A 24,968-nucleotide genomic window follows, 5' to 3' on the forward strand; every position below is an offset into this window, starting at 1 on the left:
ACTGGCCAAATGACCAGTCACCGATTTTTTGGTCGAACCGGCCGGTCCGGTCCAGTTCTTACAACTATGCTCTCAAGGACAGCAACAGGTATACAACAAAAAAAAAAATTAACATCGAAAGACAGAAGTAGAACCATAACAGAATCAAACAAAATCAGTCAATCACTATAAAAACTAAAATTCAAAATAGAAATTAAAGACAATAGAACTACAAATTATCAATCCTAAACCACAGACAACAATAATTGAAGAAGAAAAATGAAAAATCAGTAAATCACAAATTCAAAATTATTAATTAACAATATTCAACCATTATTCAACCTATTATTCAGCCTAAGAATTCATAGATTAATTAACAATTATTCAACCAATAAGGCCATAACAAGTTTAGAGATTATTCAACAATTATTGTTAAAAAAAAATAGTAAAATACCTAGAAGAACAGAGCTGGTGGCGACGGTGGAGCAGAGCTTGCGACGGAGGAACAAAGCTACGCGACGGAGGCAGGAGGCGAGCTCGGCAACTGTGCTTCCACTGCTGAGAGTCTGAGATGTTAGCTGAGTGAGGGACCGACTGTGCTTCGAAGCTCCAACCGGCGACGGCGTCAGGAGCAGTCCGGCGGCTGAACGAAAGGGAGGGATTGAGCTCGCCGGTGTTGAGAGGAACGGCCAGCTCGAGGATGATGGGAGGGACGAGAGAGGGAGTGTGTGCTGCGCTGTTGGAGAGTTGGAGGGAGTTAGGGTTGGTAGGGTTAGGGGTGTTTTACTGAATGCTAAACGGCTGCGTTTTGGCGTTTTTGTGCAAAATAAAAAAATCGGCCAGGTCCCAGTTCGGTCCGATCGACCGGTTCTCGACCGGTTCAGCAATTTGAAAATGGTTTTGATTCTGGGGATTTTTGATGTTGAACCGAACCGTACAAGTCACCAGTTTGCGGTTAAACCGGTCAGACCGGCCGGTTCGGTCTAGTTTTCAGAATGTAATTAACTAGATTGCATGCTTTAATAAGGTTTCAAATCACACCAATGAATCTTGTTAAGGTTCTTCCTGAAGCTCCTGAAGATCTTGTTTGCGATTGTCTTGGCGGTATTTCTCTAAAACTTCCTCCTTTTTTTTTCCACTTGATATGTGCTTCTTTGTGATAAATACACAAATAAATTGCCTATAGAATTATGTGTTTCTTGGTTTTGGGAATCAGAATTGCTTGAATTAATCATTCAATTTTTACACAAAGATGCTTCAACCATGGTTTTGGTTGCATGGCACGTCTGTCATGTCTAATCCTCATTCAAATAGATCTACCTGCTGCTTTATTTCTCCAAACCAACGTGTAATCTTGTCGTTATACTAATTCTGTTGGACAGATACATTTTCTTGTATGAGACTATAACAAGATCAAAGTTTGAGGTGCTGTCGTCTGAGGTAATCCATATGTTTCAACATTTCATTTTGGCTATCTATTATCTGATAAAGTCATAGGAATATAACTCCATTTCCTTTTGCAGGAGCCAATACATGAGCGAATATCACGAAATGTTGCATCTGCACTGGCATCTTTGAAGTAGCCTAGGAATGTCAGGACTTTTTCAATTCTGTGTTCTATAAACCCCTTTCTAAGGATATATTTAAAACTTACAAGTAGCAGAAATTCTACCAAGAAGTTTTTTTAAATAAAAGAAATTATATAAATAAAGCTTAAAACCTAAAGACAGATGAACATTTAACTCTCATAGAAATCATGCTTGGTCTTTGCCAATTGCACCATGTATTTAACTTGTATACTTGTCAACCAAACCGATGTCTTTGGCACACATTGTTACTGAATAATGAATGATGAATATTTCATTAACTTATGTCACATTGTTCTGGATCTTTCTTTCTTCTTATACTCTCTCTCCTCACATGAAGTCTCAGAATATTGCTCTGCTTCTTTGCTTGGTAATATGACTATGATTAATCATCTTTGTAGTTTAGGGAATTTTTTTATCTTAATTTTTAAGGTTAAATAGGCATATTTTGAAGGATATCAAAGCCATCCTTCTTTTTCGGGTATTGATATCAAAGTCATCTCTATCCAATTAGTTTTCCTTTTGGATTAACAAATTAATTGAGAAGACAAAAAGATGGAAGGAGATCAGTGAAGTTAATAGGATTTTGGGGTAGTCCAGCTGTTCTAAGAGTGAAGTGGGCACTAGCAGTTAAAGGAATAGAGTGCCAATATGTGGAAGAAGATCTCAGCAACAAGAGTGACATGCTCCTTAAATACAACATTGTCTACAAAAAGGTACCTGTTCTTGTGCACCAGGGTAAGCCCCTTGCTGAATCACTGCTCATTCTTGATTATATTGATGAGACTTGGAAGCAAAATACTCTTCTTCCACATTCTCCTTATGAAAGGGCCCAGGCAAGATTCTGGTCCAAATTCGTTGATGACAAGGTAAGAGAGTTGCAGCACCATATTTAGTATCAATCATTTATAGAACTGAGAAAAATGGTCTTAGAGACTATTATGAATTATCAAATCCTCTGAATTATTTATTTACTAAAAACACTGAAAGCATTTATTTTTAGTAAAGATATATTCAGACACAAAATATAGATTGGGACGTTTCTCCCATGGTGAACCAGGTGTCATACAGACTATCTGCCGGCTCATTCAAGTCGACCACGTACTATGCCTGATAATCCGTTGCCTGAACCTGGATCTCTGGCATCTGTGCATGGTGAGCTGGGGCATCGGACTGGATCTCTGGCATTTGTGGATGGTAAGCAGGTGCATCAGCCTGGACCTGGGGATGTTTGGCATCTATGTCCGTCATCATGCTTTGCCCTTTAATGCTTCACATACTATGTATAACAATTCTTTGGAGTTAATTTTCACTGACATATGGGAGCCATCTCCAATCATCTCTAGAAATAGAATGAGATGTTATATTAGTTTTGTAGATATTTCAATTAAGTATACTTTTGTATATTTCCTAACTAATAAGTCACAGGCACTTAATGTCTTTCAAACTTTTCGAAATCAGATTGAAACCCTTACTGACCACAAGATTAAAGCCTTACAAATGGATAATGGTGGAGTTTGTGTCAAATTCTTTCACTACCTTCTTATCTCGGCATGGTATACATACAACATAGACTTTTTTGTCCCTATACACACTAAAAACAGGATATTGTAAAGAGGAGACACCGAAGTATTGTTGAGATTGGCTTATCTTTATTGGCAACATCCTCCATTTCTATAAAATTTTGGGAGGATGCTTTTGGAACTGCTGTTTACTTGATGAATCGGCTACCTACTATTGTGCTTAACTACACCTTTCCATATGAAAAATTATATCAAAGAAAACTAGATTAGTTTGATAAATGTCTTTGGGTGTTCTTGCTTTCCTTAACTAAGACCATACAATAAGCATAAACTTGAATATAGTTATGAGAAATGTCTCTTCCTTGGTTATGATTCTCAATTTTGTGGATATAAGTGTATGAATAAAAATGGAAAGGTGTATATGATTCTCTTCCACAAAATGAGTTGTTTTTAAATCACTCTAGCTACAATACTAACACTAATTCTGCAGCTATGAATTCTATAGCTTCTTATTACAGTGTGTCTTCCATTTCCACACATCAATTTGTGCCTACTTCACAAAATCAAAGTTCACCACATGATGTGACAACTAATTCTCTACCAATTGAAGAGACTTTAGGTGGAAGTGGATCAACTCAATATATAAATCATGAGCACATATCACAAGACAGTACCTCACGTAGTGCTTCTCAGGGGGCTATTGACCAAAGACTTGATTTCCACTCAATTCAACATCAACAACCCACCACAAGCACACACAAGATGGTAACACGGTCTAAACTTGGTATTTACAAACCAAAAGCATATTATGCACATAATGAGATTGATCTATTTCAACAAATACCAAAATAGTCACACAAGCAATCCAAACTCCTCATTGGAAGGATGCTATGGATGCTGAGTTCAGGGTATTAAACCAATGCAATATGTGGACTTTAGTTAATTCACCACCCAATGCAAACATAATTGGAAGCAAGTGGGTATTCGCTATCAAAAGAAATACAAAAGGAGAGCTAGTAAGATACAAAGCTCGTCTAGTTTTTGCATCAGTCGAAGGCATAGAGTATGAGCAAATTTACTCACCTGTAATAAGACCCTCTTCAGCAAGGATTGTTTTGACTTCAGCTATCACTCAAGGATGGGTCTTGCATCAATTTGATTTTAATAACACATTTTTAAATGAAGTTTTGATTGAGCAGATTTTTATGACACAGCCACAAGGTTATGAGGATTCGAATCCTAACCTTGTTTGCAAGTTGAATAGAGCATTATACGGTTGAAAACAGGCACCGAGGGCCTAGTATCTCACATTAAGGGACACATTGATAAGGTTTGGGTTTGTAAGTACTCACTCTGATGTATCATTGTTTGTAAGAAAACTGCAAAATCAGTAATTTACATGCTTATATATGTCGATAACATAGTGGTAACAGGAAATAATTCAAGTGAAATTCAGTACTTAATACAATAATTAAACAAAATCTTTCCTCTTAAAGACCTTGGAAATCTTAGTTTCTTCCTTGGAATAGAATTCACACATTTGCAGGGTGGAAAATTTCATTTGTCACAAAAGAAATATGCTTTAGAGATTCTTCGAAAAGCAAACATGGAAAATGCAAGCGAGATGCCTACACCAAAGGTGGCAAACTTGAAGCTCTATGCAAATGACTCCGACCCGTGTCATGATCTGCAACAGTATCACTCTATAGTAGGAGCTCTTCAATATTTGACAATGGCACGGCCTGACCTTGCATTCTTTGTGAATAGGGTGTCACAGTTCATGCATAACCCAACATACAATCCCTGGAAGGCTGTGAAAAGAATCTTGCGGTACCTGAAAGGAACGGTAAGTATGAAATTTTATTTTCCAGCTATACTGACTATAGACTGTTGGAGTTTGCAGATGCATACTAAGCCAGTGATCTCAATGATCGACGTTCTATAATAGGCTATTGTGTATACTTAGGGACAAACCTCATCTCATGGAAGTGTCACAAGCAGTCAAAAGTGAGTCATAGTAGCAGTGAGGTAAAATATTGTGGCCTTACGTCTGTGCAGTCAGAGATGGTCTCTTTGCAGCAGCTTCTTACTGAGCTTGGAGTTCCACAATTGGTAGTGCCAACGATCTACTGCGACAATTAGAGCGCTGTACATTAGCAGCAAATCCAGTACTTTACAGCCGGTGCAAACATCTGGAATTAGACCAACATTCGTTGAGGGAAATGGTTAATAAGAAGGAATTATATGTAGTTAACATTCCTGTCCTTGATCAGATAGTAGATGTATTAACAAAACCATTATCTGCCAGATTATTTGATGGTTTTAAAGTCAAATTTCGGGTCAGCAATTTACTTCCCCAAAGTTTGAGGGGGGTGTAAGTGATATAAATGAAGTAGGATAGCAGTAATTAGAAAATCAAGATCAAGAAGTGTTTGTTGAGGTTGTTACTTTAAGTACACAATATTATTGTACACAACTCTGCATTTATATAATGCAGAAGTACTTGGCCTTGTAAACACGTTAATTCTCTGCATCTAGTGCAATTGATATTCAGTTCTTTACTTTTCTCTGAGTTTACTCAAAACGTGTTATCAATATCATGTTTAGTTTAAGATAAATATAGAGACTGAATAGTAGATTTGTAATTTAAAAAGTTAAATGAGAGTATTTTTGAAAAAAAAAATGTTATAAAAGTTTCAATCTTCGTCCCCGGAAATTTTAGTCCCGTATGTCCCAACTTTCTGGAGGTATTAAAGGGACTGAAATTTTGTGTCGGAACTGAAATTTTATTTCTAATCTCTAGTCATCAAACACAATACTCAGTCCCCAATCTCAATCCCAGTTTTAGGAAACAAACGCAATCTAAAAATATTAAAAAAGAAAAAACTATTATTTATGAGCTGCGTTTGACCTTGTGATATTGATATTTACCATTTTTCATGACTAAGCTCGTGGTTCCTCTTTATTAATATGGAGAGAATTTTGTGAATGACAATAAAGAGATACTACATTACATAAATGACAGTGTTAAGAAGTTTTTTTTTCCCTAGATGTTAACTTGGTGAATTTTTTTTATTTGAAGAAACTTTTTAAAGATATTAGTTATCATGCATACAAACAAATATACTGATTTAACCCGAAAGTGTGTGACAACAGGAAGGAGAACAAGGATAGAGATGAGCTTTATTTATTTTTCGATCATTATATTTTAAATAATGTGATCTTAAGTAGTAGTGAAGAAGAAAACAATAGTAAAACTAGAGATGATAACGTTGTAGATATGGAATTTTCTAATGTTGCAATTTCTCATGAAATATAGGCCTCCACTTTTAAGTTTTAAGGAGGATGATAGTGAAGAAGTCACAATGTGCAATTTTTTTCCCAATAAGGCTGCAAGTAATTAAAACAACATCAGGTTCTCCAAGACTTGAATATCACTTCAATTCAACTAACGAAAGGTTCAATTCAATCAATAACATTATTACCTTGAATTAAGGACAACTAAAGAATGATCTTTTTGGGTTCTTTGTATGCTAGACTCTATGACAATGGTATATGCTCCACAATGACGTTTTAAGTTTTCTTCTTTAGCCTTTCAATTTCTTCCTCCATTTGATACACAATTAATGCTTTAATCATCACTAACACTTTTTTTCTCGTAGGCGACATGGAGTTGACGAGCTTTCAAGGGTCGCAATGTTCACCAATCACATACCTAAATTGGGGAAAGAATTTGTTTCAAAATAATGGTTAGGATCATGGAGAATAGGAGCAATATTCAAGGAAACGGAGTGTCATTTGTGCACAAATAGGCCTAGAAACCAATTTGTCTTTTATGCATGCGTGATATTTAACGTCTGACACGATAACTTAAACGTGATAAATAAGATAGTTCTGTTAAGAGTTGAAGGAGCAAAATGGGTTAGAGACCAATGTGACTTACCAAATGAATTGTTGGGGATTAATAAGCTAATTAAATTTAATTGGGGGTTTAAATGTCTAATCTAGAATTTGTTGGAGACAAAAATAGCATGGTTCTAAAAAATCAGATCGGACGATTTGATTGGATTAACCGATTTTTTTACCGGTCCAGTAAGAATAAGAACTGCTTGGTAAAAAATGGTATACAAACCGGTCGAACTAGTAATTAACAATTGTTAGAGCAGCCTGATTTTTGGAGTGTTACCGGTTTAGAACTAAAGTCCCCCAAACGCCGTCATTTTTATTTTTTCATTTAAAAAAAAAAACATTCAGAAATCAAAATCCCCTCTTTGATACCCTTTGGCCCTTTCTCGCTCTGAAAACTAGAAAAGAAGTAAAGAACTCAAAAACCCAACCCGGTAGCGTTTGGTGGAGAGACAGAGACGGAAAGACTGAGACTAAGAGACAGAGATTGAAATAAATTTCAGTATTCTATTTGGTACAAAGTGGGAGACAGGAATTGAAATAAGAATAAAACTCTAATTTAATTTGCACAAGGGTAAAATTGAAATTAATTAATTGAAATGAGAATATTTTAGATATAAAATATTATTAAAATTTCAGTCTCCATCTCTAAAAATTTTAGTCCTCTGTGTCTCTACTTTTTGAAAGTACTGAAATACTAAAATTTTTGGGACAGAGACAGAAATTTTAGTACCAGTCTCTGAACTAACAAACATAATATTGAATCTCAATCTTCCGATTTTTGTCTCAGTACCTCAAAACAAACGCTACCCCTCTTCGATATTCAGCCACCATTCCACTTCAGAGCTCAAATTCATCGTCGAACCCTTCTCCTGGGGTGGAGGATTTATTAAAATAAAATTGTTATAAGATATATGAATAAATCTTAGTGCTAGTCATATAACTTAAGAAAAATACTATATGAACAAATGTTTTTGTGTTGTCTCATTCTTTAATCCTTATTTTAACACCTAGCAAGTTCTTGTTATGTTGACACCTAAATTTGTTTAGACTTAGTTGAATATCACTTGTATATCTAACACTGCTCATAAATAAACATGCTTATTTTGAATAATGTAACATAAAAAAAAAAAAAAGTTCTACAAATAAAAATATTACGAATATAAAAGGCTAGAGAGTAGATAATTAGTATGAAGAAAATTAGAATTTATAAAAGAGAGAAAAAAAATTTTCAATTCAAATATTAAATTTCGTTTACCATGCTGCACATATACGTCAAATATTAAACATTTTATATCGACTAACATATTAATATTATATTTCTAACACTTCAACATCTTTACAATGATAGAAAAAGTAAGAAATTATTAATTCCATCAATTGTATTTTTCCAGTAAAGCTCAATCTAGGTTTACAAGTTTTATCCAAACCAATATTTTGAAAATTGAGTCAATCATCGAACTAATAGAGTTAAAAATTTCAAAGTTCAAGGTTTAACTGAGATTTAATTAAGATTAAATCAAATATAATAAAATAATATATTTATATATAAATATATATATTTTTAAACAAATTATATTTTATTATTTTCAATCGGTTAATCATTGAAAACTAGGTCAGTAGATCAGTTACCCAAATTTTTAAATTTTTGACCAGTTTACTAAAGACAATTGGATTTTACCCCAAACTAGATCGGTCTAATAATCAATTCTCGGTTAAAACTAATAAAACTAGTATGAATCATGATCCAAACACATTCTTTTTGTTTCACACAGCCTTAACTAATATTGGGGATGGCCAATAGAAAATCAAACGCACACCAAACTCCAAAAGAGATTATTTCTGAAAGTTTTCTAGTGACTTAAGAGAGGGGAATTGAATTAAGAAAACACAATATATAATAACTTTTACAGATTATACATAACCTAGAAAAACAAGAGATTATTTTTAATTTTATCTCATAATACAGAAGAGAGAAAGAGAGATAGGTTGTCACCACGATATATAGCATGGTTTGGTCTCCTATTCACTGAGACCTACGTCCAATTTTTACCATAAATCACTCAAGAATAAAGAAGAAAACTCGAGCTTCATTGGCTGGATATGCAAACTATTTGTTGCTTTCTTCCTTAAAAAGAATATTCATATATAGAGAATTCGGTTTACTGTTGATGGAGAGAAGTATTTTCTCTTTTGTTCCTTCAGCCGTTGCATACAATCTGACATAGACCATTGGCTTTATTGAGGAGAACTTCCTTATTTTACTTCACAATAAGTGCAACATCTTTTTTTTTTTGTGCTTGATATGTTGTGGAATATTGTATGCTTGTTGTTTTGTCCTTGATCATGATTTCCTGATATCAAAACCTGCAAAACTTGAAATAGAAAGTTAGTCAATTTAGGCAAAATTAAATGTTTGTCATTATCAAGGTAGTTATGACAATGCTTGACTCAACAATCTCCTCTTTGATGACGAACACTTTTAAACTGAATCAGAGTGATAGGATAAAGATAACTTCCCTGATAATGCAACCAGCTCTCGTTGTCTATGTGCGCTAATGCCATAAGAAAAATGAATAATCCATCATAAGAATAATATAAGCAAAACAAAATTCAAGCAAAATATTTGATAAGTCATAAATTAGTTTAATTTCTCTCTTTTTGTCATTAAGGATGAAAATTAAAAACACCTACACCAGAGATAAAGTCCTAGTAATCCAAAGAAAATTAAAGGTTATTACGGTCATCTTTCAGCAGAATAAAATAGGAGATAAAAAAAGTCTCTTAAAAACTCAACTTCAACAGCAGTAGCATAGAGATATTTTTTGGTATCAGAGGTAAACTCATAAGATGATTCCTCTTCCTCTTCACCAGACAAGTAGGACTCATTGTTGAGTTCATCAAGGTAGCTCTTGAGGATGTGTATCCGTTGCTTGGATTTTCTTAAGGCCAATTCTTGTTCACTTTCTTGCCTCCATTGGAGTTCAGTGCTTGTAATCATTAAGACAGTGAGACATAATACTTCTTGAATCAAGGCTTTGACAATGCCTGCGAGAATCTTCAGCTTTGAACCTTTGGTAGGCTTCCCGGATCAATAGGCGAGTCTGGGATAGTAAAATATCCAGAAATCTCAGCATGGGATTGAAATTGTCCATCCAGCTATCTTTTTTGTCGTACCACCTCCTTCCAATAGTGTTATTCTCCTCGTAATTTCATAAGAGAAATCAACATTATTAAAAGCAAATATCATTGTAAGAAATGTAACACAGCAGGGTAGTTTTTTTTTTTTTTTTTCACACACATACATGTGCGTCATCATTAAATAACCAAAGAAAATATTAATTCTGTGAATAAGAGCATATAAAATATTAATTAGTAGGGGGCTGAGTACTCAGAATCAAATAATTTTAGGAGAGCGGATAACAGGCTGGAGACCGCAGCAGCACAGATAAATATTTCCGTCCAATTCTTCCTACTTTATTCATTCACTCTCATTAGTTTTATAGTAACCCTTTAATTTTAACGAAATTTCTGCACAATTATTATTTTCTCTGGATGCGTAATTAAATAATAACACATTACAATTCTTTTTCTAAGGAATGGCTGTTTAATTGCAACAAGAATGAGAAGCTACATAAGAATTTATACAGCTGTTTTTATCCATATGTAACTCAAAACTTGGTTAATAAAACTCCTATTTCCACTGTGCTTTATCAAATAACAGTATTATACATTCTAGGACCAAGTTTTTCCCTTTTTCCCATTTGCCGTTATTTTTTTGACACATTTTAATTGGCTATTATCACTAAAATTCAAAGCATCTATGATCTATCTGTGTGTAATGGTGATCTTAGCTAAGACCTATTACCAACATCTTCAAATATTAGATAGGGAGTAAAATCTTTTTACTATTCCGACTAATTGATCCTAAGAGATATCATTAGAGATGATGCTTATTTAAGTCTTTAATTAGAAGATAAAGAGAATTCTTAGGTTTTTTTCCTGTTTTCATATTCAGTTGATATGCTTTCACGACAATAACACAAATGACGCCTCATTTTAATTTTATATCATGCTTGCAGTTTTACCTAAAAACAATGGCAAAAATAGGCAAACAAAAGGAGGCAAAGTTTCATTATCTTAATCATCCTAATCATGCTTATAAACATATCAACTTAAAAAAATAAAAAATAAAAACAGATTCAATACGGAGACAAAACTAAAGTAATGCAGCACAGAGCAGACACCACTTATCACTCTTGGATAAAAACAAAAATCAGTTTGAATGCATCCTTTGGAAGTGTCACACCTAACTCTTCTTCGAGGGGTTCAGCTCCAAGCGTATCTGGCTCATGCATCAACATGGTTTACTCTCAAATTTCAACATTCTAATTGAAATATAAGAAACAAATAAGAGCATAGTTGTTGTGTTTGTGATTATCGAGCAGAAACCGGTTTCTAAAATCGGAACCCTAAACCCCGTCAAATTTCAGAACCAAATACAAATTAATACATACCTAATCAACGACGTGAGCACAGAGAGGACGATGAGAAGCGCAGAGATCGACGATGGTGAGAGCGGCCCAGCAACGATCAGTGCAGGAGGGTCGAGAAGGAGCGACGGTCGAGTGGTGAGTGTGTGCAGCGATGTGGTGAGTGCGTGCAGCGATGTGGTGAGTGGGGGGCGAAGACGGTCAATGGCGATAGCGAGAGGGTTTTCGATCTTCGCGATGGTGAGCTCTTTGAAAGTGTTTTCTTCGGGCTTTGGAGGTGAGTGATGAGCTTTGGAGGGAAAGGAAAAAAATTTCACTGAATGTGTGAGTTGAGTGTGCTTTCAGGTAAAAAGAGAAAAAAAAATTCACGAAGTGTCAAGTTTTTGCCACTAGATACATTAGGCATCACTTTTGAAGTGCACCCAAAATTTAACAAATAAGTTACTCTCTAAAAGCGCTCTCTTTGATACGAAAAGTGCACCCAAAGATATCAACATACGGCTACGCTTTATAAGTGATTTCTATAATACCTAAGGCTACACTTTTTAAACTATGCCACAATTGTGTTTCCTTTTCTCTTATAAAAACGCAACACGGAGAAAAGCGTAGCCTATCAAATAGGCTACGCTTTTCAAATGTAGCTAAAAAAAATGTGGCTAGATGGGTACTTTTCTTGTAGTCTCGTCGCTGTCGCACGAAGGTCTGCGACTCCGAGTTGAGCTCGTGGCGTTGAGGTCTCATTGTGCTCTCTCTCTGTGTTAAGGTCTCATCGTTCTCTCTCACTCTTTGTCCGAGCTCAACGTCCCTCTTCGAGCTCTCTCTCGCTCTCTCTGTTCGAGCTCAAATCACTCGCCGTCACTTCTCATTCCTCCGTCGCCGCCACTTCCATTCCTCCATCGCCGCCGGCAAACACTGCTGCTTCAATATATTTTTGCTTATTTTGTAATAATGTTAATTCTGAGTTGCTGAGATAATGATTCTAAATTACTGATTTTGTTAATTTTTGCTTATTCTGTGTTGCTGATTTTCTGGAGTAATGTTGCTGATTTCCTAAAATATTGTTGCTGGATTTTGATTTTCTGATTTCCTGAGTTAATTTTAATAATGGTTAATTTATTTAATTTGTTGAATGCTGGTGTGATTCTGAATTCAATTTAATTTGAATTCTGAGTTTGGAATTAGATTCAATTTAGTTTTTGTTGCTATTTAGTTTGGATTTAGAAGTCACAACCACGTTGCTGAGTAATGGATTAGAATCCCAAAAACTAAATATGATTATATGCTTTGGCTCTGTTATATTCAACAGATTTAAGAATTTGTAATTGAATTGAACTTTGTTTTGTGTTACGAATGTATGATTCTTGGTTAGAGGATTTTTACTGTTCAATTCTTTTATGTGAGATGGAAATGATACTCTTATTAAAAGTTATTGATTACTTTATTATTAGAAGTTATTGTTGATTACTTGATTGAAACTTAGAAACTAATTAAAAAGATTTATTTTCTGAACTTTTAATGATAAATTACGGACATTTTGAAATTAGGTTAGAAATTATTAAATTTGAATAACTGAAATTATATATTGAATTTTTAATAAATTTATTGTATATTTAAGTAAATCGGTTCAATCACAGTTCGATCCCAGTTGAACCTATCACTTGATCAGTTCAATAACTGGTTCAGTTCTTGCAACCTTGGAAAATAGGTCAATACTCCTAAAAAGTTTGCAGTGCAATGAGTGAATCCATGTTTATGGCTGCTGCGTTACACCCTTCAAACTCAACCTCACCCGCTTTTCCGCCTCCCCCAACCTCCACCGCACTCACTTTCAAAGCAAACAACAACTTCCCCACACTCTCCGCCACCGTAGAACCACAAAAACACGCCGCTCTACCTGACACTCTTCTCAACAGCACACGCAAGAATCAAGTGCTCCAATTCATTAGAACCACCCCCTTCAACTACCTCTCCGAAACAAATTTTCACCATACAGTTCCCGCCCTCACCTCCAAAACTAGGGGAAAGGTGCATATTTCCGTCTTTGATCCCTCTCCAATTTATCTACTCATTAATACAAATGAATGGAAGTCAAGATTTCTGGTAAAATTGCAATAGTAATATAAAAGCAGAAAACATTGACTAAAAAAAATCATCTAAAAAATTAATGAATTTGCTTACTTGTGGTCTTATGGCACAGGTTAGAGACATATGATAATGGAGAGTACCTTGTTCTAGTTACTACTGTTGATAGAGTCATTAACTCAATTCCTATTTACTTGGTTTATCATGGATCACACTCAATGTTCTTTATTCCCACTTGCAGGTGCTTAACCAGACAAGCTTGTGGTGGTTTGAGAGAACCCAACATATAACTGCTAATGCCGTTGTGTCCACTCCTGATCCTAATGTTATCATAGCAAGAAATGTTCTGTTTTTCTATTGAGTATTTTGTTAATTGGTATTTCGGATTGGTGCTTGCATACACATTTTATCAAATGATTTCAACGGCTATGAATTAACATATATGTTTGGTATAGATTGTGGAGGAGGAGTTAGTTTGTTGGAAATGATAGCTTGAAAAGTATGATAAAAATAGAATATATTTCTCCGGAACTGGAATAAAAGTAAACATTGCAGTTATCATTAAGTGCTCTAAGTTTATTCATGCTACCCAAATTTCAACATGCCAAGCTTATTCTTTATTCATGTTGCCGTCAATATTATTAAAATATTTTCTTTACAAAAGTGTAGATGAAGATTCTAGAAATTATTTGTTGACACCTTATTACGGCTGTTTGTAGCTAGAGGGTTTGTGACCGGAAAGATTGATACTTCACTATGGACAGTCTATAATAAAGGCATTCAGAACTATTGTGGCAATGTCCTCCCGTTGGTGAGGTCCCTATATTTTTTGTTTTGCATTCTTACAATTGTTTTTCTCTTTATTTTATACGCTATAACGTTATATAACACATAACAAATTTGGTAAAAAACCAAAAAGCTGGTTGAAAATATTTTCACGCCTACAACCAAAGTTGCAGATCATGATGTTCCTGTACTTCCAGATGAGGTATTATTCCTTGTACTTTCATCTGCATCTATCTTTTCAATACAATTGAAGTTATAGTGGAGGACCAGATTTAGAGACCCAAGGAATGAATAGACAGATCAAATAATGTTGCAAGAATAAGAAACAATAGGCAGATTTATCTTATTATGCTGTTTTTTTCTTCTTTTTTAAGGCAACGTCAATGTTTTTCTGGATAATATTATTTTCTTAAGAGCCTAGTTCATATCATACAGTACAATTGCTTCTTGATACTAGTGAGGATATGATTAATGATGGATAATGTTTTTACTATTTTTTAATAGTTTTTTTATCTAACCTTTTCAATTCTTTTTATAATCCGTTTCCCTTGCAGATTATAGAAAGGGATTAATGACAAGAACTGATTACGAGAAAGTCAACAGAAAAGCTTTTAAGTCTTTTGAATAGGTAATTAAGTATTTTATCATGTCATTTATAAATTTGATGAAATGAAAAAAAGTAATGATATGCCTTCTCAATGTATCTCGAGATAGTAACGACACACTCTCAATGTATGTGCTATCTATTATTTGAATTATAGAGATGAATAGTTGGTGTAGACTTATTCTTCAGAATTGTCAGTCTGTTGCACTGGATCACTTCTAGTTCAATGAAAATCTCGAACTTGTCCATGTATTCTTTTCAATAATGCCTTACTGGAACAAAAGTATAAATACCATTTCTCTATGATGAGAGGGAAACTTATTGTTATTATTGCTGTGATGCAATTTGACTTTTGACATTGGCTTGTTTTGATGAAATTTGAATTTCCAGTAGCTTCAAAACATAGCCTTATATTAGTTGACACATTATGAATTTGGGAAGGCAGAAGATGATTCAATTATGTTGATTGATGAGGTTCATTGGAATCCCTTATGTTTATTAGATTCTAAAATGCACTCCACACAATTTATGAATATAGAATAGAGTTTCGTTTTAGAAGATATTGGGTTGCCAATTCTTATCTTGAGCGCTTTCAAAATGGTTTGGAGTTTGAAAATGTTGATAATGTACTCTATCTGTATCAATAACATTATTTTCTATGTAGAGTGCATTATATTTTATTTTTTGCTTAAAGGTCTAGGGATATGTTATTTTATCCCGAATAAAATAACATATCCCTAAACCTTTAAGCAAAAAATAAAATATAATGCACTGTACATAGGAAATATAATTACTGATATATATATATATATATAGAACACTTTATCAAACATTTTCAGGCTCCAAACCATTTTGAAAGCGCTCAAGATAAGAATTGGCAATCCTCTACTTGAATCAGGAGTGTGCACCTACAATTTTCAAAAACAACTTTATTCTATATTCTTAAATTGTGCAAAGTACATTTCAGAATCTAATAAACATCAAGAATTCCAATGAACCTCATCAATCAACATAATTGAACCGTCCTCTGCCTTCCAAAATTCATACTTTGTGTTAACCAATATAAAGCCATGTTCTGAAGCCACACGCGCGGGAAATTCAAATTTCATCAAAGCAACACCAATATCAAAAAATCAAATTGCATCACAACAATAATAACGATAAACTTCCTGCTTATCACAGGTATTTATACTTTTGTTCCAGTGCAACAGACCGACAATTCTAAAAAACAAGTCTACACCATCTATTCATCTCTATATTCCAAATAACAGATAGCACATACATTGAGAGTGTGTCGTTACCATCTTAGGATACATTGAGAAGGCATATCATTACTTTTTTCATTTCACAAAATTTATAAATGACATGATAAAATGTTTAATTACCTTACCGTATTTAAACAAACTTAAAAAACTTTTCTATTGACTTCCTCATAATCAACTCTTGTCATTAATTCCCTTTCTATAATCTACAAAGGAAATTGATTATAAAAAGAACTGAGAAAGCTAGATAAAAGAAAACTATTAAAAAATAGTAAAACATTATCTATCATTAATCATATCCTCGCTAGTATCAAGAAGCAATTGTACGGTATGACATGAACTAGGCTCTTAATAAAATAATATTATCCACCTGATGCTGCCTTAAAAAAAAAGAAAAAAAGAGCATAATAAGATAGATTTGACTATTGTTTCTTATTCCTACAACATTATTTGATCTGTCTATTGATTCTTTGGGTTTCTAAATCTAGTCTTTTACTGTAACTTCAATTGTATTGAAAAGATAGATGCAGATGAGAGTACAAGGAATAATACCTCATCAGCCAACTTTTGGTTTTTTTTACCAAACATGTGATGTGTTATATAACATTATAGCCTATTAAATAAAGAGACAAACAATTGTAAGAATGCAAAACAAAAAATATAGGGACTTCACCATCCGGGAAGGCATTGCCACAATAGTTTCAGATGCATTTATTGTAGACTGTCCATAATGAAGTTTAGTACTTCCGGTCACAAACCCTTTAGACCGCAGTAATAAGGTGGCAACAAACACTTTCTAAAATCCTCCTCTCTGTTTTGTAAAGAAAATATTTTGATAATATTGAGAACAATATGAATAAAGAATGAGCATAGCATGTTGAAGTTTGGGTAGCATGAATAAACTTAAAGCACTTAATGATAACTGCAATATTTACTTTTATCCCATTGCTCCGAAAAAATATATTCTATTTTTATCGTACTTTTCAAGTTATCATTTCCAGCAAACTAACTCCTCCTCCACAACCTATACCAAATATATATGCCAATTCATAGCCATTGAAATCATTTGATAAAATGTGTATGCAAGCACCAATCCGAAATACCAATTAACAAAACACTCACCAACAAACTCAACCGGAAAAACATAACATTTCTTTGTTATGATAACAATAGGATCAGGAGTGAACACAACGGCATTAGCAGTTATATACTGGGTTTTCTCAAATCATCACAAGCTTGTCTGGTTAAGCACCAAGTAAACAGTTCATACAAAGAACAAGGATAGAGAATAAGAACACAAAAACCTGTCCCTTGAAGGGAATTGAGGCAAGGACTCTATCAAATGCACTCTGCCATAAGACCACAAGTAACCAAATTCATCAATTTTTCAAATGATTTTTTTAGTACAATGTTATGTGCTTTTATGTTACTGCTGCAATTTTACCAGAAATCTCGACTTCCATTCATTTGTATTAATGAGTAGATAAATTGGAGAGGGATTAAAGAGATAAATATGCACCATTCCCCTGGTTTTGGAAGTGAGAGCGAGAACTGTATAGTGAAGATTTGTTTCGGAGAGGTAGTTGAAAGGGGAGGTGGTTCTGATGGATTGGAACACTTGGTTCTTGCGTGTGCTGTTGAGAAGAGTATCGAGCAGAGCGGCGTGTTCTTCTTGTTGTGGTTGTGCGGCGGCGGAGAGTGTGGGGAAGTTGTTGTTTGATTTGAAAGTGAGTGCGGAGGAGGTTAGGGGAGGCGGAAGAGCGGGTGTGGGGTTGATTTTGAAGGAGGTTTTGGGACGGTTTAACGCAGCAGCCATAAACATGGATTCACTCATTGCACTGCAGGCTTCAGGTACCATTTATTCTAAAGAATAACGCCACTTTTTCAACACATAAAGCAACAAAAACTAAATTGAATCCAATTCCAAACTCAGAATGCAAATTAAATTGAATTTAGAATCGCACCAGCATTCAACAAATTAAATAAATTAACCATCAATAAAATTAACTCATGAAGTCAGAAAATCAGAAATCCAGCAACATTGGACTTGTTTGGGTGAGCTTCTAAGAAAAGATCTTTTTTCGAGTTATCTTTTTTTAAAAGATCTTATGAAAAAAATAAAAGTAATTTTATGTTTGGGTATCTCATGTATCAATTATGTTTGGATATAACAATATAAAAATACTTTTTTGTTTATTTATTACATGAAAAACATCTTTGTTTTAAGAAAAAAAGATCTTTTAAAAAAAGATGTAAATTACATCTTCTCAAAAAAGATGTTTTTTTTTCTAGTGCTTTTATTTTTACTACTAGAAATTTGCCAAACACGCCAAAAAAGGATCTTTTTTCAATCCTTTTTTCATTGAAAAAAGATCTTTTTTTATCAAAATAACGGCCACCAAACAAGCACAATATTATTTCAAAAAATCAGCAACTCAGCAAAAATTAACAAAATCAGTAATTTAGTATCATTATCACAGCAACTCAAAATCAGCATTATTACAAAACAAGCAAAAATATATTGAAACAGCAGTGCTTACCAGCGGCAACAGAGGAAGGAAAGTGGCAGCAACGGAAGAATGAGAAGTGATGTCGACAACAGCAGTTCCACGGGGCGGCAAAAGCACCCTCCACCCGAGGAGAAGGGTTCGGCGATGAATTTGAGCTCTGAGGTGGGATGGTGGCTCGGTATGGAAGAGGGTTTAGGATTGGGTTTTTGAGTTCTATACGTCTTTCCAAGTTTTCAGAGAGAGAAAGGGCCAAAGGTATCGATGAGGGGATTTGATTTCTGAATCTATTTTTTTGTTTTAACGAAAGAATTAAAACGACCGCGTTTGGAGGCCTTTGGTTTTGAACCGGTAACACTCCAAAAACCGAGCTGGTCTAACAATTGTTAATTTATACTTGTAATTAACTAGATTGCATGCTTTAATAAGGTTTCAAATCACACTAATGAATCTTGTTTGCAAATTATCTTGGCAGTATTTCTCTAAAACTTCCTCCTTTTTTTTCCACTTGATATGTGCTTCTTTGTGATAAATATACAAATAAATTACCTATAGAATTATGTGTTTCTTGGTTTTGGGAATCAGAATTGCTTGAATTAATCATTCAATTTTTACACAAAGATGCTTCAACCATGGTTTTGGTTGCATGGCATGTCTGTCATGTCTAATCCTCATTCAAATTGATCTACCTGCTGCTTTATTTCTCCAAACCAACGTGTAATCTTATCGTTATACTAATTCTGTTGGACAGATACATTTTCTTGTATGAGACTATAACAAAATCAAAGTTTGAGGTGCTGTCGTCTGAGGTAATCCATATGTTTCAACATTTCGTTTTGGCTATCTATTATCTGATAAAGTCATAGGAATATAACTCCATTTCCTTTTGCAGGAGCCAATACATGAGCGAATATCACGAAATGTTGCATCTGCACTGGCATCTTTGAAGTAGCCTGGGAATGTCGGGACTTTTTCAATTCTGTATTCTATAGACCCCTTTCTGAGGATATATTTAAAACTTACAAGCAGCAGAAATTCTACCAAGAAGTGTTTTTTCAAATAAAAGAAATTATATAAATAAAGCTTAAAACCAAAAGACAGATGAACATTTAACTCTCATAGAAATCATGCTTGGTCTTTGCTAATGGCGCCATGTATTTAACTAGTATACTTGTCAACCAAACCGATGTCTTTGGCACACATTGTTACTGAATAATGACTGATGAATATTTCATTAACTTATGTCACATTGCTCTGGATCTTTCTTTCTTCTTATACTCTCTCTCTTCACATGAAGTCCCAGGGAATATTGCTCTGCTTCTTTGCTTGGTAATATGCCTATGATCAATCATCTTTGTAGTTTAGGGAATTTTTTTATCTTAATTTTTAAGGTTAAATAGGCATATTTTGAAAGATATCAAAGCCATCCTTCTTTTTCGGGTATTGATATCAAAGCCATATTTATCCAATTAGTTTTCCTTTTGGATTTACAAATTAATTGAGAAGACAAAAATAAGCTTTTCACAATATCCTATTTGAAAAGAGAAAACAAAGAAACCTAATACCAAGAACAGAAAATCTACAACTCCAGCACAAAATCTATAAGAACTCGTTCTAGCTAGAAAGATAGATTCCATCACATGGAGTGTAGAAAGAAATACTGGGCTGCTTCCCATTTGACACGGGTATAAAGTTAGAAGCAAGTTAAAAAGTCAGATCACTTTATCTTTTGTTGTAGTGGATGTGAAAATGACTAAACTAATTCGCAATTATAAAAATAAAAAAAGAACCACAACAATTTGGATACCATCACAGCCTTTATCTTTTCTTTCTTGAATTACCTTTCATCTATATAGTAAATTGAGTGAGATCATCTTGATTCACTCTTCCATTCTGTTTTGCTGTTTTGTTCCATGTTAGGTACCAGTTGTTAATACATTAATATCGTGTCTTTCTTGATCCTTAAACTATTAACAAAACAGAGGCATAACAAAAATAAAGAGCAAGCTGAAGTTGATGCATGCCAAAAGAAAATTTCCCTAAACTTTCTTAGTAACAATCATCTGAATAACTATCAAGGACAACATCATGTACATCATCAAGACACTTCTGAGCAATCTCGATGCACTTCTCAAACATCACATCAAATTAATTAAGATTAAGAAGAGAACTAGATGAAGTTAGTGTTGTTGGTTGGGTTAGCTGCAGCCTGGTTTTTATATTGGAATTTAATCATGATGAATTGAAAAAAAACATACCTTAGCTGCTCTTGTTCTTGCCCTTGCCCACCTTGACACAGCAGATTCTTGTTTCTCCACATCAAAGAATGAAACTGAACTCCTTTTAAGAGCAGCAAAATCCAATGCCTTCCACCTTCATCATTCAAAAACATTCAATTATTTACATGTATAAGATAGAAATTTAATCAAACACCTAGCGCGCACCAACAAAAAAAAGGCATGTTTTCATGAAAAACTAACCATAGTTCCTCCACCACCACAGCACAATCTGCCCAGTATCTTCTGGTACGGTAACTCTTATAAACCTTCTGCAGCTTAGTGGCAGCTGCATTGAACTCGATTTGGAGAAAAAGAAATTAACAAAAACACAAAAAGTGCTTGACAATTAGTACTATAGTAGTAGTAGTAGGCAAGGAATCAAATTTCTGGAAGCTTTGGTGGAAATTATGCATGTCTTCCATAAAGGACTAACTAACTATATATAGTATTTAAAAGAAACGGCAATACAGGGGGAAATAAGAGGAAAGTTACAGTGGAACCCTACCCTACCATGTTATTAATTAGTAGGGGGCTGAGTACTCAGAATCAAATAATTTTAGGAAAGCGGATAACAAGCTGGAGACCGCAGCAGCACAGATAAATATTTCCGTCCAATTCTTCCTACTTTATTCATTCACTCTCATTAATTTTATAGTAACCCTTTAATTTTAACGAAATTTCTGCACAATTATTATTTTCTCTGGATACGTAATTAAATAATAACACATTACAATTCTTTTTCTAAGGAATGGCCGTTTAATTGCAACAAGAATGAGAAGCTACATAAGAATTTATACAGCTGTTTTTCTCCATATGTAACTCAAAAACTTGGTTAATAAAACTCCTATTTCCACTGTGCTTCATCAAATAACAGTATTATACATTCTAGGACCAAGTTTTTCCCTTTTTCCCATTTGCTGTTATTTTTTTGACACATTTTAATTGGCTATTATCACTAAAATTCAAAGCATCTATGATCTATCTGTGTGTAATGGTGATCTTAGCTAAGACCTATTACCAACATCTTCAAATATTTGATAGGGAGTGAAATCTTTTTACTATTCCGACTAATTGATCCTAAGAGATATCATTAGAGATGATGCTTATTTAAGTCTTTAATTAGAAGATAAAGAGAATTCTTAGGTTTTTTTCCTGTTTTCATATTCAGTTGATATGCTTTCACGACAGTAACACAAATGACGCCTCATTTTAATTTTATATCATGCTTGCAGTTTTACCTAAAAACAATGGCAAAAATAGGCAAACAAAAGGAGGCAAAGTTTCATTATCTTAATCATCCTAATCATGCTTATAAACGTATCAACTTAAAAAAATAAAAAAATAAAAACAGATTCAATACGGAGACAAAACTAAAGTAATGCAGCAGAGAGCAGACACCACTTACCACTCTTGGATAAAAACAAAAATCAGTTCGAATGCATCCTTTGGAAGTGTCACACCTAACTCTTCTTCGAGGGGTTCAGCTCCAAGGGTATCTGGCTCATGCATCAACTTGGTTTACTCTCAAATTTCAACATTCTAATTGAAATATAAGAAACAAATAAGAGCATAGTTGTTGTGTTTCTGATTACCGAGCAGAAACCGGTTTCTAAAATCGGAACCCTAAACCCCGTCAAATTTCAGAACCAAATACAAATTAATACATACCTAATCAACGACGTGAGCACAGAGAGGACGATGAGAAGCGCAGAGATCGACGATGGTGAGGGCGGCGCAGCAACAATCAGTGCAGGAGGGTCGAGAAGGAGCGACGGTCGAGTGGTGAGTGTGTGCAGCGATGTGGTGAGTGCATGCAGCGATGTGGTGAGTGGGGGGCGAAGACGGTCAATGGCGATAGCGAGAGGGTTTTCGATCTTCGCGATGGTGAGCTCTTTGAAAGTGTTTTCTTCGGGCTTTGGAGGTGAGTGATGAGCTTTGGAGGGAAAGGAAAAAGATTTCACCGAGTGTGTGAGTTGTGTGCTTTCACGTAAAAAGAGGAAAAAAATTTACGAAGCGTCAAGTTTTTGCCTCTAGAGTAGATGTTACAATACTCCACTGTTGTTTGGAATTTTAAAATTTCTTTTTATTAATATTATTATAATATATATTGGCACAGTATTTTAGAAGACATTATATTAATAGAATTTTTAATGCATATTGATAAAATTATTAAGCAATTAATATATTATTCTTGTAAAACTATAAAAAAATATTTATATTTAAATTATAAATACTTATTAATAAACTTTTATAGAACTCGTTAATACTTTTATTATACTTTTAACATACACAATATTTTATTCTTCTATTTTATATCATATTTTTATTATACTATAAAAATTATTAATAAGTACAATAAAACATATTAGTAAGTATTATAAAAAATATTATTGAATAATTATTTTATTATATTCATTAATATTTTTTATAGTAACATTTAAATATGGTATAAAAAAAGGAGTGAAAATAAATATAGTGTAAAATAGAGGAATAAAAAAATAGTCTAACAAATTACCAAAATTTTGAATGATCTGTGTCCTAACAAAAGAAAAATGGATTCATGTAATTAAAGATGTTTTTATTTGTTTTGAAAATTAAAAAATTACTTTAATTCATTTAAATATTTTTTCATATATTAGTCTTTTATAATTAAATTTAAATTTTGAATTTCTAATATTAGTAAATAAAATTAATTATAAAAATTACAAAATTTGAATCCAAAAAATTATTTTTAAAAGAGACATCTTGAAATGAATATTAATTTTAGTAGATGGGTGTTTGACAATATTTTTCAAAAGGGAAAAATGAAAAATTATTATTCTACATTCTAAAATGAAATTTATTTTTATTTTAAAATTTTAATACGTTAATAGTTTAATATATCTAAATGTATAAACCTCATATTTCTAAGAAATTTTCTCAAAAATAATGTTAATAAAATGTTTATACGTATAGATATCTAGAAAATAATTGATACATAGAAAAAAATATTGTTTAAATTTAAACAATAGCTTATGTTGTGACATGGATAGATAAGGATGATGGATGTCCATTCATGAGAACTGAGAAACACATTTTTCCTATGTTGAAGGAAATAAATTCTTAGAATGAAGAAGTTTGAAACGTAAACTTTATGTGCCTATAAATACATGTACTGAGGCAAAGGGAATATACACAGAAATAATAAAATACTATTTTCTCTCTTGAGTCACTACTAATAGTTTTCTCTCTCTTTCTTTTATTACTGCATATAAATAAAAGAATAATTTTATTGAGCTAATTATATTAATACTAGAGTCTTCTATTTACACATCTCTATTTTATATGTAGTATATCTTTTATTTATTTTACAACACGTTATCAGCACGAGACTCTTATCAAAATTTAGGAAGACTCAGGTAACAAATTTTCATTATGTCGAAGCTCTCTCATCTTGAATTCAATGCTCTTGATATTTCTGGAAACCATTATTTATCATGGATATTAGATGCTGAAATCCATCTTGATTCAATGGATCTTGGAGATACCATTAAGGCTGAAAATAATGCATTCCAGAAGAATAAAGCCAAGGTCATGATTTTTCTTCGTCGTCATCTTGACGAATGATTGAAAAATGAATATCTCACATTAAAAGATCCTACAGATCTTTGGAAAGACCTTGAAGAAAGGTATAATCATAAAAAAACGGTGATACTTCCTCAAACCCGATATGAATGGACGTACTTGCGTCTACAGGATTTTAAATCCATAAATGAATATAATTTTGCAATGTTTCGAATCACCTCACGAATGAAATTATGTGGAGAAAAGATAACTGATCATGATATGTTGGAGAAAACTTTCTCAACCTTCCATGCCTCGAATGTGCTCCTGCAGCAGCAGTATCGAGAAAAAGGGTTTAAAAAATATTCCGAGTTAATTTCTTGCCTTCTTGTTGTTGAACGCAACAATGAGTTGCTCT

The 24,968-nt window shown here is 33.5% G+C and overlaps 2 long non-coding RNA genes across 3 annotated transcripts; both read right to left on the minus strand.

Annotated features, from left to right (window-relative positions):
* Nucleotides 1-6,368: 6,368 nt before the first annotated feature.
* LOC148578674 (uncharacterized) lies at nt 6,369-22,987 on the minus strand. Of its 2 annotated transcripts, none has more exons than XR_015902542.1 (6): nt 22,676-22,987; nt 22,413-22,503; nt 21,209-21,293; nt 20,987-21,101; nt 6,574-6,803; nt 6,369-6,478 (listed from the first exon to the last, which is right to left on the minus strand). It is a non-coding gene; the product is annotated as an uncharacterized LOC148578674 (long non-coding RNA). The 2 variants fall into 2 exon arrangements; XR_015902541.1 differs by having other exon boundaries at nt 22,413-22,546.
* Nucleotides 8,844-15,648, minus strand: LOC148578675 (uncharacterized). Its single transcript, XR_015902543.1, has 2 exons — nt 11,512-15,648; nt 8,844-11,339 (listed from the first exon to the last, which is right to left on the minus strand). It is a non-coding gene; the product is annotated as an uncharacterized LOC148578675 (long non-coding RNA).
* Nucleotides 22,988-24,968: the final 1,981 nt, after the last annotated feature.

This window comes from Arachis ipaensis, chromosome B1 (assembly GCF_059453495.1).
Source record: "Arachis ipaensis isolate K30076 ecotype BB chromosome B1, ASM5945349v1, whole genome shotgun sequence".
Classification (NCBI taxonomy): domain Eukaryota; kingdom Viridiplantae; phylum Streptophyta; class Magnoliopsida; order Fabales; family Fabaceae; genus Arachis; species Arachis ipaensis.